The 6,819-nt window shown below is 41.8% G+C and overlaps 1 long non-coding RNA gene across 1 annotated transcript; it reads right to left on the bottom strand.

Annotated features, from left to right (window-relative positions):
* Nucleotides 1–313: 313 nt before the first annotated feature.
* LOC137840750 (uncharacterized) lies at nucleotides 314–5,861 on the bottom strand. The gene is made up of 4 exons (XR_011087739.1): nucleotides 5,489–5,861; nucleotides 5,299–5,376; nucleotides 4,965–5,216; nucleotides 314–4,885 (listed from the first exon to the last, which is right to left on the bottom strand). It is a non-coding gene; the product is annotated as an uncharacterized lncRNA (long non-coding RNA).
* Between the last annotated feature and the right edge of the window lie 958 nt (nucleotides 5,862–6,819).

Raw genomic sequence — 6,819 nt, 5'->3', positions numbered from 1 at the left:
GCATTCCAGGAAAAACTTCCGGTTGCTGGGAGAAATTTGATTTGCCAGGACACTCACCTGCAGTTTATCGCGGGGGTTTTTGAACAAAATCAAATAATTACTGTTTAAACTAATAGTACGGCTGAATTTGCCCTGATGGAATACATTCTGCGTTAGCATTATAACGCTTAAATTTTTATGATGTCTATATTGGGTGAATATTCGGACCACTTCCGGGTTATCCGAAGCTTGGAAGATGACGTCATCCAAAATCAGTAGATGCTGCTGCTGTGGCGGGAACAGCTTCTCGTCATCAAAAGATTCAGGCAGCCCCTTGATAAAAACAATGTCTTTATTCAGGTTTTTGAGCTCATCGTACATTGGCTGATATGAAGTATAAACCCAGACAATATTATCAGGTTTTTTTCTCAGAACATGTTCAGGATTTTGCAATAATTTTTTTACAAAGAAAGTCTTGCCACAACCTGAAGGCCCTGCTACTAGAGATGAAAAAGGAAGTTCTAATCTAGGGTCAAATTCAATCTGGTTAAAAGCCATTTCCACACACACACACACACACACACACACACACACACACACACACACACACCCCGGCATACGTATGGGTAGATAGATAGAAATATCAGTAGCCAAATGGTTCAGTGGTGCCTCGCTCTAGCAGCCTTCTTTTATCGTACACCACACGAAGCCGCTTGGAAAATGACATGTTTCTGAGATGAAACCCTCTCTTATCGCGAACGATATTATGTTGGGGAGCGTATAGCACATCTGAGGTTGCACCTGCTGTATCGACGTACCCTTGAACCAGACTGAGCATGCTATCGAGATTGACGCTGTGACCGCTTTCGTGAGACTGCGTGATCCCCTTCACTTTCATGACCGTCTGAGATGATCCTCGTGTTTTGTAAGCGTATGTTTTGGGGCCAGCTGAGACAAATTCTAAAATGCTGTCATTCGAAAGCTCATCTGTCAAATCACCCAGATAATCCCCTAGAGGGAGAACATTTTCGCCTGGCTTCACAGTGTACACGAGGCTGTCTGTATCGGTGTAAAGGACACGCCTTTGTAAAATTTCTAAATAGCTGTACATTTTTAGGCGTGCATAGGCTGTTGTGAAACACGCTGCAGCCACGTTTGATGTTTTTGAGGCGGGGATCTCATTGTTTATGTTGATACAATACTGCACAATTGAAAGCTTCTCACTGATAAAATGGAAGAATTTCACATTGTACAGACCTGAAAACATAAGTTCAAAAAAATCCTCAGATTTTGTCACAATTTTTGTGTTTGTCATATTCTCACGTTGCGCAAGTTTTCCCCATAGATTGTTAAGACAGAGTTTTGACACTTGCCTTTTGCCAGGGTTTACAGCAATTTTGGAAGGGTCGAGTTGGATACCCTGGTGAATGGCATACCCTTCTATGTATCTTTGTCTATCAGCCTGGTTGACCACGTGAGCCGGATAACCTGAAGATTCCTGTTTACCTTTTAGAAATGTCCGCATATAATCGCGGAAAATTGTGTCGCTCGTTCTTGTGTAATGCCATACCTCGGTAATATCTGCAACCGTGTACCCGAGATCAAGTGCCTTAACAAATTCAGGGGTTGTCCAAACACCTGTTAACGATCTTTGCTCATCACTATGTGTACACGCCGTCTGCTGGTTGTTACACTCGGCGCATGTGCGGCACAGTGTGAAGACGAGTTTACCTTTAGCTGTTTTAAAGGGTAGAACAGCAAAATACAAACCACGGGGTGGGTTGACTGTGGCGCTGATGAAACCGAAATACGACCTAGGGTCTTTAAAATCGCCGTGGATAATCGTTGGATGACCTATAGGGTAGGTGCCTGTACTGTTGATGAAAGGGTATAATGACGTCACATCAACATACAACACGCGTTCGTTAGGCTCAGCCGTGTATCTTAAAACGAATGCGTTTGTTCGGCCCCCAAAAAGAGCCTGCCTCGGTTTGAGTGGTGTAGGAAATTTGTTTTTTTTAAAGGAATTCCTTCACCTCTATGTCCATCTTTTTCATTTGCAACCATTCATGCTCCCACATAATTACAAGGTACACATCCTGTCTAAGCTGTAGATCCTGAATTTTCTTTTGTGTTTTATCAAACCTCTCCTGAAAAGGCCGTTTTGTTGTCGGGCATATTTTAGAGAGGTCGAAGCATTCTGCGCAGCCGTGGTGATAACAACCAAAATACTCAAACACTATTTTTACGCCCCCGATTTCAGAATAGCCGTCTACAGTGTAGTTGTCTATCCTAACTTCACCACCGTTCAATGCATGTCTAATTTGGATATTTTGGCTGTGCATGATCCATTGCATGTACTGAATAGAATCGTGTGAAAAAGCTTTGTGCTGACGCATATAGTTGTCTGATGGTGTAATGGCTAGTGTTTGAGGGGTTAGAAAATTAGCTCGAAAAACTTTCATGCACGCCGACGCAATTGTACGTATTCTACGTAGTTTAGATGCTCTAAAGAGCTGAATTTGTGTGGGAAGTAACCCTTTGATTTGTCTTCAAACCCCAGGGCCTTAGGCATTGCACTTAGAGGCATCGTCAAGAATGAGAGAGAGTCTATGAATCGAGATTTTGTGTTTAAATCGACAAATGATAGAACTTTACTCCCTTGCATCAGAATGTCAAGTTTGAGACCTAATTCAAGCATTCTCCTTATCAGTATGTATGAATCAAAACCTCTCGCATTATGTGCAACAAACGTAGTTTGTTTAAACCGTGGCCTTTGGAAAAATCTGAGAAATTCATCAACACAATCTGTGCCATACCAATGCTTCGCCAGTCTATTTGATTTGCAACAGATGAGAAAAGGTTTGTGTAAACCGTCTGCATCTACATAGGTTTCGAAATCGTAGTAGACTACATTTTTGCACGGTGGTTGAGGCTTGATGGGCTGAATGTAGCACATGTGGGGGTTCAACAAGGCGTCATCTTGATTTAAGATCTCATCACACACTGTGCATTTTTTAACGGGGCAACGATGTTTAGCACCGGTACCATCAGCTTTCACATAATACCGAAGACCACACTGTAAGCATTTTTTGTATGAAGTGCAGTTGCTCACACGATTCATTGATCGAGACTCTTTATGTTTGGTAAAGCATTCCTCATTACGACAAGTTTTGTTACAGTCGGGGCAGAAGAGAGGTTTAATCCGTCGCTGTTTACAGCATGGATCAAGACAAACGCCACAGTGTCCTTCACACTGGTGCTGTTGCCAATTCTCATGCCCTTTGTAACAAAACCTGCAAAAGAATGCATGACCAACGAATGCCTCTATCGCTTTCACACCGTAATAATGGTCCTCGAGGTGTAAGACAAATAAGGTATCGTTATCTGTTTTGGGATAACGCGTGTCGAAAAAGGTCATGGGGCGGCAGTCCTCTTTTCGATACATTACAGTTATTTTCCGTTTGAGGACTTTCTCAAATTTATGGACATCGCCCAGACTCACAGGTGTTTGACAATCCAATCCTACACTCTCATGTAAGAGCCGTGCCTGTCTTGTGGCTTGTTTTGTTGTAAGTGTGTCACTTAGCAGATAGGTTAGTGAGAGAGCGAAACACAAATTGTTGTCTTTATTACGAGGTATGTGTAGGTGTCATTTTTTCAACCTCAAAATCTCTCTGTTGGTAGTGTTCAACAGCCTGCGACGCATTCCACCGCGCAATGGTGTGACTATTTGTACAATGAGCTCTAAGCCCTCATCAGCCAGAAGCTCTGTATTTGATTGGGCTAAACGTTCAAGCATGTCTGATACATTATCTCTGATAGAGTTTATATCACTAGTTTGGTGGTAGATGTGAGCTCTATCATTACCACCAGCTAGCTCGATCTGAATTACATCACCTGTTTGGGCTCTGCTAGCTACCTCTTGCATGACATCATCTATTTTATCTTCAATCTGGAGGTAGAAGGTGGCAAAATCATTAATGTTCTGTTGCAATGGTATATTTAACTGTCGCCTTATCTCTACATTATTGAAATGCGGCCTATTGATTACAACAGAACCGCCGCGTTGATCAGCTAATACAAAACCGCTGTTAGATTGCTGGGGCGTGTGTTGAAATGCTGGTGTATTGTCATCAATAACATCTATTTCGTGATCAATTATAACAGAGCAGTTGTTAGGTTGAAATGTCGGTGGAACGTCGTCAATAGCAACCGGCGATGAATCGACAGTGTTAGCGGTCGACGGGTCAACCAGAGGCTGCGTATTTAGATTTTGGATAATGTTTAGCAACTGGACAGGAATGTCAAGACTGATACGCCCGTTGTTGTCATTAGCTTGGTTGTTTAATTCTGCTATCATGTTTAGCAATTGTGACGGGATTTGTGTCGGACTCTGCCCACCTTCATTCAGACTTTGATTGTTCAATTCATCTATGACAGCTTGTAAATGGGTGAGAATAGCAGGACTGTCTGGTCTCTCCCCCTCTAACAAAGCCGTGCTCACATTGTTGAGCAAATCTGTTATTTGACTCGTAGACGTATTGTTAACGTTTGATAAATCTAGCTCTGGTGTGTCACTTCTTTGGCTTGTCCCGCTAAATGGTGGCAAATCTATTTCATCAATGTTTGCTAAGAAATCTGACTCCGTTGACGTAAGGTTTGGATGATCCATTATATTTTCTTTTACAAAACACAACAGAAACAACACAAACCTATTTTGATTCGGCTAAATCTGTAAGAGCACGTATAATCTTAAAACATTCTTGTAACCGTCTTTTGTAGATACAGTTACCACGGCACTTTACAGACCCCCTGCTGGTTGAGTGGTGCGTGTTGTAGAAGGGGTGCCCCCTCCTCCTCCTCCTCTTCCTCTCTCTCTGAGCCTCCGTGTCACGACGCTCACCTGCAAGTTAATCCTTTATAATACCGAAAATAGCATGTCGGACTATAGCATACAAAGAGAGAAAAAATATAAGGAATACCTCCAACTTTGTTTGTCGACTCTTGATGATGATGGTTTAAACCTTCGTAAGTAGATAGAGCTTCAACTAGTTCTGAGTCCGTCGCTGCCTCCTGTCGGTTGGCGTGGGATGCAATCGGATTGGTTTCAACAGTAGCACGTGACTCTGATGTTGCTGGTCTAGATGGCTCTGTCGTTTCGACTGCGTCAATACGGCGGTCGAAGGCAGCTTGTGTCGGCCGATTGTTTTTTCTAGTGGCCGCGGCCACGAGATCTGATACATACATACATACATAAAATAAAATCATCAACTACCGACATTTATATGAACTATCGTAGATGCACTATTGACTCACCGTAGTCTGATTGTGTTAGGTAAACGTCGCTAAAATCGTCGTCAAAAGATGCGTGGACATCAGCAAGAGCGATGATGTCTGCAAATATTATATAAACATTACATTTTGTTTTATAAAATAACCGCTGTGTATTATTATTATTATTTGTTATTATTATTATTATCGCGAGAAAGGTATTAAAATGACTTACCTTTAACCATTCTCGAAACAGCTTTCTGACGTGCTTCGGCTCCGTTGCTCAGCGCGATGGCTTGTCTTGTCTTGTCTTCTCCAAAATGATGCTCGTCCACACCAAACTTTAAATTCGGCGGGGATAAGACCACGCCTATGGGATCACGTGTCACGGGAAATCAGATAACTCTGGCCGTATGTTGATGACGCATCAAAGGCTCTAGCTCATCAGATATCTTTGGCCCCAGTCAGTATTGTTTCTCAAATTATGCATCAACACCTTGCTTTTTTTTATCTTTCAGATACCTTTGGCACCATGCTGACGATACGTCAATGATTTTCTCAACAAAACCCCCTTGATCCTCTAAACCAGTGGTTCCCAAACTTTTTCAGACTAGCGCCCCCTTGGCTCCCCAGTGAATTCCTTTTCTGAGACAGTCCACATTAGATTGCTGGTTTGAGATGTACTTTTATTATTATTATTATTATTATTATTATTATTATTATTATTATTATTATTGTTATTATTATTATTATAATAAACATTTATGTTATAACTTGTCTAATGTTTTATTCCTTGTTTTTATATTCGCCAATCAAAACACAAGTCAGACATTTGGTTAACTGCTTTATATGACAATATGTATATGTGTTTTACGTTGTTATATGAGTTGGTGTCCCCAAAATTAACAAATGTAGGCATAACGGGTTTTGGCATAGTGGCAAAGCTGTCTGTCACTCATTCGTGAATCTTCACGAACGACCATTCAGCAGCGAGTGATAATTGGAGGAGGGACTTTACGAGTCAGTGACGTACTTTCCCGTTCACGAACGAGTCAGTGACGCAACTTCCCGTTCGCGACCGGGTGAGAGACTGTTGGCAACAGATCAGCGTGTAGGTGTTGTATTATAGAAAGAAATTTGTTAATTACCCGAGCCAATTATTATTATATTATTTTTTTTTGTAGGGGGGGGGGGCGGGTGGGTTGTGTAGTTGTATTGTTTGATGTGTATGGGTTGTTTCCAGGGGATGTTTTTAATGTAGGGGAGCGGGGGACGTTTCGTTTGAACGAATCTCTTGGGTGAATTGATTCTAAAGATTCATTTCACCTAAAAGAATTGGAATGCACATCACTAGTGTTGGCTCGTGAGTGAACGATTCGTTCAAAGGAACAAATCATTTCAGTGAACGAGAGTGAACGAATCACTTCCTAAAGTGATTCGTTCTTTTTTCAGTTCATATGGCTTCAACCAGTAGGTGTCCGTAATGCGCATTGAAGCTGGTGCCACCTCGCTGTAAAACAAAACTAAGAAGAAAATGATGTAACTTCCCGTTCACGAACGAGTAGT

Source organism: Syngnathus scovelli, chromosome 11 (genome assembly GCF_024217435.2).
Source record: "Syngnathus scovelli strain Florida chromosome 11, RoL_Ssco_1.2, whole genome shotgun sequence".
Lineage (NCBI taxonomy): Eukaryota > Metazoa > Chordata > Actinopteri > Syngnathiformes > Syngnathidae > Syngnathus > Syngnathus scovelli.
This window is presented reverse-complemented; position numbering and strand designations above follow the sequence as displayed.